Genomic DNA, 10,749 nt, shown 5'->3' on the forward strand with positions numbered 1-10,749 from the left:
GACTCTATAGCCCGCCAGGCTCCTCTGTGCATGGAATTCTCCAGGCAAGAATACTGGAGTGGCTTGCCATTCCCTTCACCAGGACATCTTCCCGTCGCAAGGACTGAACTCAGGTTGCCTGCATTGCAGGCAGATTCTTTATCATCTGAGCCATCAAAGAAGCCCACCTCCCAGGACGACAACCAAAAACTGTTTACAAAACATCCCCTGGGGGAAAAAAAAAAAAACACTGAATCTTGCTTATGTTTAAATGCCAGCAGTTTCTCAAATGAGTTTGATGATCTCAAATCATCTCAGCTTTCTAAGCCTTAGTTTCCTCACCTATAAATGGGGGGATAAGAACGGTACCTCTCCTCAGACCTGTAACACACACTCCATACTTTGTGTAGAGTGATAAAAAGCACAGTGAATGTAACCTGATGTTGACTTTGAAAATAACACTGCCACTTATTTTACCAGCAAAATGGGTTAGTTTGTGAATATCAGAGAATTGCAATGTGGAATAAGCAAACGTTGTATCTAAGTCCAGCAGACAAAGTAACCTTCCATGTCCCTCTGTCCATGGGAGTCTCCAGGCAAGAATAGGTAGGTTGCTGTTGCCTCCTTCAGGGGATCTTTCCCACCCAGGGATCGACCTGTGTGTCTTATGTCTCCTGCATTGGCAGGTGGGTTCTTTACCAGTAGCACCACACTCCATGCAGCAAAAGTCACCATGGAGGATCTAGAGAGTCCAGGGTGGTGCTGGCTTCCTATTGGCTGAGTTTGAACAGTTCTCATAGGCTGGGCCTGTTGCTGGGCGGGGAAAAATCTTCCTCAGGCTGAGGTGGTAGGGAAGAGAGACACCTTCCTCCGGAAATGCAAGGTATGTCTCTTCCTGTTGGGGTCTGTGGTTTAATGAAGTGGTAGTGCCTGAGAGTTTCCCTTTCTGGCCTCCAGACTCCATTTTAAAAGAGGTTTCCTTTATTCAGTTTCACACTTAGCAGTGAAACCATCACTTAATACAGTAAATCTGAAAAGTCCACAGTGTGTCAGGCACTACACCCGGAAGTAAGGAGACAGATGACTGAGACAAGAGTCTTGCTTTCAGGATCTCAACATCTGCAGATCGAGATAGAATATAGAGGCAGGGCAGGCTTCCTGGGCATGCAGTCTGTGTAGCCCTACAACAAGGCTCCATGCTTGGGGAAGGCCCCGTGCTTCGTTCAATGCTCTACAGTTGCCTTCTTGAAATTCCAAGTGATTTTTGAACACAGGGTCCCACCGATTACATAACCAGTATATAGGTAATGCAACTCCAGCAGAAACAGCGGTGTTGACTTAAAAAATATTCACAACCTGAAAGTTGAGAATTATGTTTTATTTGATGGGAATTTAGGACTTCAAGCCCAGGAGGCAACATCTCAAGTAACCCTGGGGGGTGGGGGGCGGAGCTGGGGTGGGGATGGGTGCAGCGTTAGGTGTAGGTTATATAGTAAAGTTTCGCAAAAAGGCAGATAGTCTAAATCTTAAAAGATGATTGTAAATTGAAACCAGGTATCCCAAGTTAAGGAATTTCGCGCTTTTCTATGTATGGGAATATGCAAGAATCTGGCTCACTGAAATCGGTCCTTTGATAGGCCAGTTTCCTGTGTTTCCATATCCTGAGTTCCTCAGGGCTCACTGTAGGAGTGGCTGCCATCTGATGGCTGCTAGATGGCAGGTATTCTTTGCTTCCTGAGTTCTTTCAGGGCTTACCCACTCACCATCCATGGAGGCTGCAATGCTTGATGAGTGTGACATCCTTTGGTTACTGATATAGCAAGAAATGCTCCATTTCTCAGAGGTCATTTCTCATCTTACAGAAACTTAGAAGATGATGTTTAGCTCCACCAACACGGAAAAGGAGGACTTCCCAGAGGTGGTGACATTTGAGAATGTTAATTTAAGTTAAATATATCTAAGCATTCTCAGAAATTTAGCAGGAAAAATTTTGGTAGATGCTCTTTAAAAGTAGTTCTCAGGACTTCCCTGGTGATCCAGTAGTTAAGATGCCACCCTTCCACTGCAGGGATGGGTTCTATCCCTGATCAGGGAACTAAGATCCTGCATGCCTAGCAATGCAACCAGAAAACAGAGGGACAGGGAGTAGTTCTCAAAAGCTAGTCTGAAGAATAATACCAATATGTGTTGAGGTTTTCACTGGGCCATTTAGAAAACTGAGAAAAAGTAAGACTGATGAAATAAGTGTTCAAAATAACACTTTAATTGTTGTATATTATTATGTTATATATTATATATTATTTTTGTATTACAATTTACTTTCTAAAGTAAAGTATGTTGGACTTACTCCACATTAGTTTCCATTTAGTGTGTGAAAGTGAAATTGTTAGTCACTCAGTTGTATCTGATTCTTCGCCACTCCATGAACTGTACGCCGCCAGGCTCCTCTGTCCATGGAATTCTTCAGGCAAGAATACTGGAGTAGGTTGTGATCCCCTTCTCCAAAGGATCTTCCCAACCCAGGGATCAAATCTGGGTCTCCTGCATTGCAAGCAGAGTCTTTACTGTCTGAGCTACAAGGGAAGCCCATTTAGTGTGTATGTGTGTGTTATTTTTAAAAATATTTCCTACCAGAGAAAAATTGGCAAACCTACCCTTCCCAATTTTTGGTTATTTTACTATAGATGAAATCCCAGAGTCTGGGACTAATTTTAAAACATCACAGTAGCTTCCATTTACAAGTAAAGTGGTAGGTTGAAGCAAGTATCTGAATAATTGAAGTCCCTCCAACTATACTGTGAAACCAAAATAGGTTTGGGGGTCATGAATTTTCCTGCTAGCTATATTAAAATAACTAGGCTTATCCCTAGGAATCAACTGAGACTAGATGATAATGCCCCAACTGTATACTCCCCAGGCCCATATCTCTCTGCTCAGATAAATGCCTATAAGTGAGATTGTATCAGTTTTTAACATGTAACAAATTATCCCAAAACAGTGGCTTAAAACAAGTAATGTTTGTTTAGCTGATAGTTCTCTGAATTGAAAACTTTTTTGTTGGCTTCATGGATGTTTCTTCTGGTCTTGGCTGGGCTCACTCACAGATTTGCTATTAACTGCCAGGTCACCGGAGAAGGCGATGGCACCCCACTCCAGTACTCTTGCCTGGAAAATCCCATGGATGGAGGAGCCTGGTAGGCTGCAGTCCATGGGGTCGCTGAGAGTCAGACACGACTGAGCGACTTCACTTTCACTTTTCACTTTCATGCATTGGAGAAGGAAATGGCAACCCACTCCAGTGTTCTTGCCTGGAGAATCCCAGGGACGGGGGAGCCTGGTGGGCTGCCGTCTCTGAGGTCACACAGAGTTGGACATGACTGAAGCAACTTAGCAGCAGCAGCAGCCAGGTCACCGGGGTGCTGGTTGGTCTGGGACAGCTTTCAGCTGGGTCAGCTCCACTCTACCCCATGAGGTTCATTATACACCATCAGGCTAGCCCAGGGCATTTCACATGGTGTTTGGGCAGGCTTCCTAGAATTTGAGAGAAAGCATGAAAGCCCAGTTGAAACCCAGGTTGGAAAAATCACACCGTCACTTCTGCCACATTCTGTTAGCTCAAAGCAAGCCATAAAACCAGTCCCTATTCAAGGGATTAGAGAAACAGACTTCTTCTCTTGATGGGAAAAGCTGTAAAAAGTCACATTGAAGAGGGACCTGCACACAAGGATGTGTGAATGACAGTAGCCATTTTTTGTATCAGCTCTCTTGGTGTGTTTGGGCTTTGTTATTGTTTAGCCGCTAAGTCTCATCTGACTCTTTGTGACCCCATGGACTGTAGCCCACCAGGCTCCTCTGCCCATGGGATTTCCCAGGCAAGAATACTGGAGTGGGTTGCCATTTCCTTCTCCAGGGAATTTTTCCAACCCAGGGATTAACCTGGGGCCTCTTATGTCTCTGGCATTGGCAGGTGTGTTCTTTCCCACTGAGCCACGAGGGAAGGCCCCTGTTTGGGCTCCTATAATGAAATACCATAGATTGGATGGTTTCTAGACAAGAGAAAGTTATTTCTCATAGTCTGGAGGCTGGGGAGTCCAAGATCAAGGCAGGGGCATGGTCACATTCTGGTGAGAGTCATCTTCCCTGTTCATAGCTAGCACCTTTTCATTGTATCATCACATGGTAGAAGGGGTAGGGGCTCCCTGTGGGGTCTTATTTATAAGAACTATATTCCCATTGTGAGGGTTTCAGGCTTGTGACCTAAGCACTTCCCACAGACCCCACATTCTAATACATCACATTGAGCATTTTGATCTCTACCTATGGATATGTTAGGGATACAAACATTCAGACCACCACTTATCTCAAATCCCATTACTACCAACTGGAGTAGAATAAAAAGCTCCGTATCTAGGAATTTCCTGGTGGTCCAGCAGTTAAAACTCCATTCTTCCACTGCAGCAGGCACAATTTCCTTCCTTGCTCAGGGACCTAAGATCTCACGTGCCAAGTGGCACAGCCAAAACCAACACACAAAATCTCCGTATCACCAAGTTTGCCCAGCCAACAATATTCAAGGAGAAACTTACATACACAAAGAAGCAACAGAAGGAACTTGCCTATAGCTCAGATGGTGAAGAATCTGCCTGCAATTCGGGAGACCCAGGTTCACACCCTGGTTCAGGAAGATTCCCTGGAGAAGGAAATGGCAATCCACTCTGTATTCTTGCCTGGAGAATCCCATGGACAGAGGAGCCTGGTGGGTTACAGTCCATAGGGTCACAAAGAGTCAGACACAACTAGGTGACTAACACACACACATACACACAGAGAAGCAACAGTCACAGAGAGCTCTGTTTTCACCTACATATTCAGAGCCGAAGAATTGATGCTTTTGAACTGTGGTGTTGGAGAAGACTCTTGAGAGTCCCTTGGACAGCAAGGAGATCAAATCAGTCAATCCTAAAGGAAATCAGTCCTGAATATTCATTGGAAGGACTGATGCTGAAACTGAAGCTCCAATACTTTGGTCACCTGATGCAAAGAGCTGACTCAGTTGAAAAGACCCTAATGCTGGGGAAGATTGAAGGCACGGTGAGAAGGGGATGACAGAGGATGAGATGGTTGGATGGCATCACCAACTCAATGGACATGAGTTTGAGCAAGCTCCAGGAGTTAGTGATGGACAGGGAAGCCTGGCGTGCTGAAGTCCATGGGATCGCAAAGAGTCGGACACGATTGAGAGACTGAACTGAACTTGGACATTTGAAATTTCAGTGCATTAATGTCCAGCCATGTGTCCATACTGGTAAAGTGGAAGGTCTTCGATGCCATCCTTTATCTCAACGTCCATGTCCTGTTAATCACCACATTCTGCCAGACCTTCCTCCTAAACAAATATGGGGTCCTTCCTCTCCTTTCATCCCCATTGTCATGGCTTCAGTTCAGACCTCATTTCTCACAGTGACAATTACACTTCCCCCTAGTGTCACCTAACCCTCTGTGTCCCCATCTTGAATCCAACTGCCGCTCATTCACTTAACAGTCCTTTATTGAATGATCACTTTGTGCCAAGCACTGTGCTAGGGACAGGGGGGAAATAAGATACAGCCTATATTTTGGTAAAGAAAAGAAACAAGAGAGCAGATTTATTAGTCAGGATAGGACATCTGCTAGAAAACACAAGCCCAAGATCTGTAGTAAATGATGACTTAGGAATCCCAGTTCCTCCCATCATGTAGCTCCACCATCCTGAAATCATTTACCCTAAGCCATGTGGATAGCAAGTGGAGCCATGCATGTGAATGAAAGAACAGAAGGATATAGGGAGGCAACGTAAGGCCATGGCTGAATGGGGCACACATCATTCCCACCATATTCCGTTAGCTGAACTCCATCTCATGGTCCCAACTTAAGCACAAAGGAGGCTGGGAAATGTAGTCTCCCTATGCTCTCAGAGGAGGTAAGAGAATTGGTGAGTATATAACAAGTCCTCGCCTCACAGATCATTATATGCATGTTAACAGATGCTACAGCTGGAAAAGTATAGCATCCTGTGGGAACCAGGGGAAAGTTTAATACATTTACTGTATCCTGGGATTCAAGGTGTGGTGGTGGGCTGAATAATGGCCCCCAAAGATATCCAGCTCCCTATGTCCTTATCTTGAATCCAACTGCCTTTCATTCACTTAACAGTTCTTTATTGAATGATTACTTTGTGCCAAGGACCACGTTACCTATCCAAGTTCTACCCGACCCTGAAACTCAGTACTTAGCAAAAGGGACTTTGTGGATGTAATTAAGTTAAGGACCTTGAGATGCAGCAGTTACCCTGGATTATCCAAATGCGCCTTCAATGTAATCAGCAATGTTCTTATAAAAGGGAGACAGAGGAAGATTTGACTGCAGAAAAGGGAACCTAAATGTGATGACGGGAGCACTGGAGTAGTGCTCTTTGAAGAGGAAGGAAGGATCCAGAAGTCCAGGAAGCTGAGAAAGGACACTCGGAGAGGAAAAGGCAAAGAATAGATTCTCCCCCTGGAGCTGCCAAAAGGAATCAGTTTTGCCAACACCTTGATTTTCACTCATTAAGACTCAGTTTGGACTTCTGGCCTCCAGAAATGTAAGAAAATACATTTTTCTTGTTTTAAAACATTAAATTTGCAGCAATTTGTTACAACAGTAAGAGGAAACTAATATAGGCAGTCATGCCAACACTGACTTCCAGATAAGGGTCACTCATTAGAGAGCCAGGCAAAAAGGCAGGAGGGCAGGGAGGGGTGGAGGTTACGGCTGAGAGGTAGCCAAGGCCCAGAGCTAACAGGATTGGGGGACAGGTTGAATTTTAACCTGAGGGCGCTAGGGCAGCCTTGAAGCAAGTGTGACCTGATCAAGGTTTGCATTTTTGAAGGGTGGCTCTGCCTGCTTCTTGGAGAACAGACCAGGAGAATCAGTGCTGGAAATAGGCAATCATTTGCTTTATTTCAGGGGAAAAGGAGAAAGGCAGTACTCTAGGGGCTTCCTTGGTGGCCCAGACAGTAAAGAATCTGCATGCAATGCAGAAGACCTGAGTTCAGTCCCTGGGTCAGGAAGATCCCCTAGAGAAGGGACTAGCTACCCACTCCAGTATTCTTGCCTGGAGAATCCCATGGACAGAGGAGCCTGGTGGGCTACAGTCCATGGGGTTGCAAACAGTCAAACACGACTGAGCAACTAACACATACATGCATAATCTAAGGTCATGGCAGAGTGCTAATTGAGTGCATAGGTGGACTCAGGAGGGCTTGGTGATGAACTGCCTAGGCTCCAAAGATTGACCAAGGGCAAAAGAGCAATCTCCTCCATCAATATCAGCTATACCAACTCTGATGCTCAATAGTATCTTCAGAGGCTGTAACCAGCTTAGCCACCTATTCAGGACAGAGATCAAATAGGAAGGTCTAAAGGAACAGGGAAAGTGCCTGGGAAACCTAAGTGCTACCCTATGGAAGTCCTCTTCCAAATCCTATTGCTTACCAGGGCCACCATGCCCCTTGTAATTTGAGTAAAATAATTCAAATGCCATCTCCACATAATGGGAAATCCAGCATTAACTCCCACCTCCACCCACCTCATGATCAATAGGGATTTCTATTTCTCCTAATCTCTTCTGACTCTGATTTCCTGCTTCTGCTTGTACATTTATGCCTTACTGATTTCCAGGATGTTAAATATGTAAATTAATATATATTTAATATATATTACATAGAAAATATATTCAAATATAAAAATATTTTTAAAATATTTTAAATATTTAAATATATATTATAAAAATTTAAATATATATCTTATAAAATATATTTAAATATATAAAATATAATACATATATTAAATATATATATTTATACACACAAAACTTTTCAAGATAGGGTAAAAAAAGGCAAGGCAAAAATAAAAACACACTTATTGTTAGAATATATGAACCATTTCTAGAAAGATATACTAGATCTCTAAGGATAGGAACTAGAAAGGAGGGAAAATGTGCTTTCCTCCTTATACTTTTGCGTACTGTTTTATCTTTTATTTTATTTTAGCATTTCGTTATTCAGCTATATTGGGTCTTAGTTACAGTACATGGGATCAGACGTCTATCCCCTGCACTGGAAGCCAGATTCTTAACCACTGGGCCACCAGGGAATTCCTCTGTGTGCTGTTTTTTAAACCATCTGTGCACTTAACCTATTTAAGAAAAGTAATCAAAATGTGTTTAATGGGGACTTCCCTGGCGGTCCAGTGATTAAGACTCCACCCTTCCACTGCAGGGGATACAAGTTCAGTTGGGGAACTAAGATCTCAATGCTAGGTAAGTGCAGCCACACACACACAAACACAAAAATCTGAAAGGAAAGAAAAAGAGGAGGAATGGGTGAGGGTAGATGAAAAGAGAAGATCAAGCATCTCAACAACAACAGCCTTCTGAGTTCCATTCCTAACGCCTCTATGCTCACAGGTCCTTGATCTTAACTAAATGATTTCCCTACTTCAGGCCTCAGTTTTTTCCTCTGGAAAACAGGTCAGCAGAACTTGATGCTCTCCAAGGTCCCAACTCTGAGCTAATTGCTCGGGCAGAACTTTCAAATTAAAGCAGTAATTGTGCCGGCTTCTCCCAGCTGCCTAAGATGTTCCCATCATAATGTGAAATGGCTTTTTCTTTATTAGAGTCATCTTTGGAATCAGATGCCTTAAAGGGTAGAAAGTGAATCATAAGCAACGTATTTGCAAATCATGTAGAATAAGGGATGATTTTTTTTTTTTTTACAAGAGGCACATTTGCATGCCTAACCAGCCCTTGACCCTCTTCAGAGAAGAGTCTCTGCTAACCCACCCTCAGCAACCTGGTCAGAGGTGGCCCCAGACAACTGATCAGAAGGATCCAATCAATGAGAATCCTGCCTAAAGTCAGTTAGAGTCCCCCTCAAGAACTGGAACTAAGAAACGTGATCTGAGGGAGAATGAAGGTGAAAAGGCCCGTTATATTAATGCTTCTGAACTAGATTGAAAGTAATATGAGGACAGAGATTGTGACAGTCTTGTTCACTGCTGCGTGCCTGGTCTCTGCCACCATTCTAGCATACGACAGGTGCTCAATAATCATTAGTTGAAAGAGAAAAATAATCACCAGCTAAAAGCTTCATGAATCTCATTGTTCTAGCTCCCTGGTACTACCCTGCTGTTACTGTTCAGTCACTCAGTCATGTCTGACTTTTTGGTACCACCCTAGCTCCCTTCCTTTTGAAAATTAAATTTCCAGTTTCTCTTATGGGGTTTTTATCTTTCTTTAAAAGCCCACTTACCTCTGGAGAAGGAAATGCCAACCCACTCCAGTATTCTTGCCTGGGAAATCCCATGGACAGAGGAGCCTGATGGGCTACATTCCATGGGGTCGCAAAGAGACATAACTGAGTGCATGCACATCTTGTCTTGTGGCCTTTACACACACACACACACACACACACACACACACACACACACACCCGCTGGAGGGGCATGGCATGTGGGCGTGCAGCCAAGACCCTTGAGCTAGATCCTGGGTTTACTAGTTCTGTGACCTCCGAAAACCTCTAACTCACCTGTGATGAGGTTTCCTCATCTGTAAAATGAGAATTTGTAAGAGTTGCACAGGGGGACTAAATTAATAAATATAAATGAAGCACTTAAAAAAATAAATAAAGGCCCACTTACACCTGCTGCTGCAGCTGCTAAGTCACTTCAGTCATGTCCGACTCTGTGCGACCCCAGAGACGGCAGCCCACCAGGCTCCCCCGTCCCTGGGATTCTCCAGGCAAGAACACTGGAGGGGGTTGCCATTTCCTTCTCCAATGCATGAAAGTGAAAAGGGAAAGTGAAGTCTCTCAGTCATGTCTGACTCTTCGAGACCCCATGGACTGCAGCCTACCAGGCTCCTCCGTCCATGGGATTTTCTAGGCAAGAGTACTGGAGTGGGGTGCCCTTGCCTTCTCCGCCACTTACACCTAAGTTAATCTAAATAGATTTGGTTTGCTTCATCCAGAAGAACCCTAAAGGCAGATAATTTTTACCCCAGTAATATAAATCATTTTTTCCCCTGAGATAACTTTTTAAATAAAATGTTATCGAAATTCATATTAACATGTTCCCTGGTTCAAATCCAGTTCAGTAAACATGTATTTTGCTAGGAGGTATGGGGCAGCTCAGAGACGAAGAGGGCAGTGTCTCTACCATCAGAAAGTTCACAATTAGATGGAGAAAGACAGATACACAGTTAGGTCATTCCAATAGCATATTGTCTGAAAGAAGAGGTTTAAACAATGTCCCCTGGGTACAAATGGGAGAAAGGGAGAAATATCAAGGAAGACTTCACAGAGGAGGTGATCCTGAAGATGGGCTTTGAAGAATGCATAGGATGTCCCAGGGAAAGTGTATCTTGGACAGAGAGAACACTTTGAAGAAAGAAGTGAAGCCAAGGAACACAGTTTGTGGGGCTACATGTTAGAATGAAATGGAAAACGAAGCTAGAAGAGGAAAAGGAAAATTTAAGAGTGAACCACGTATCTTCACCCAAGATCCCAGCCCAGGGTTTTAAATTATTCAGGCCAGTAGGGATTCTTTTATAGGAATAGCACATTTGGCAAGTCTCCAAGTGCTCAAGGAAGCCCATGAAAGCCCATGAAGTCCTAGAAATTCTATAACACAGAAGAAAAAAAAATTATCAGAACCTAATCTCAACAAGGGTCATTCTTTCTACTCAAAATGTAT

This window comes from Bos mutus, chromosome 25 (assembly GCF_027580195.1).
Source record: "Bos mutus isolate GX-2022 chromosome 25, NWIPB_WYAK_1.1, whole genome shotgun sequence".
Taxonomy (NCBI): domain Eukaryota; kingdom Metazoa; phylum Chordata; class Mammalia; order Artiodactyla; family Bovidae; genus Bos; species Bos mutus.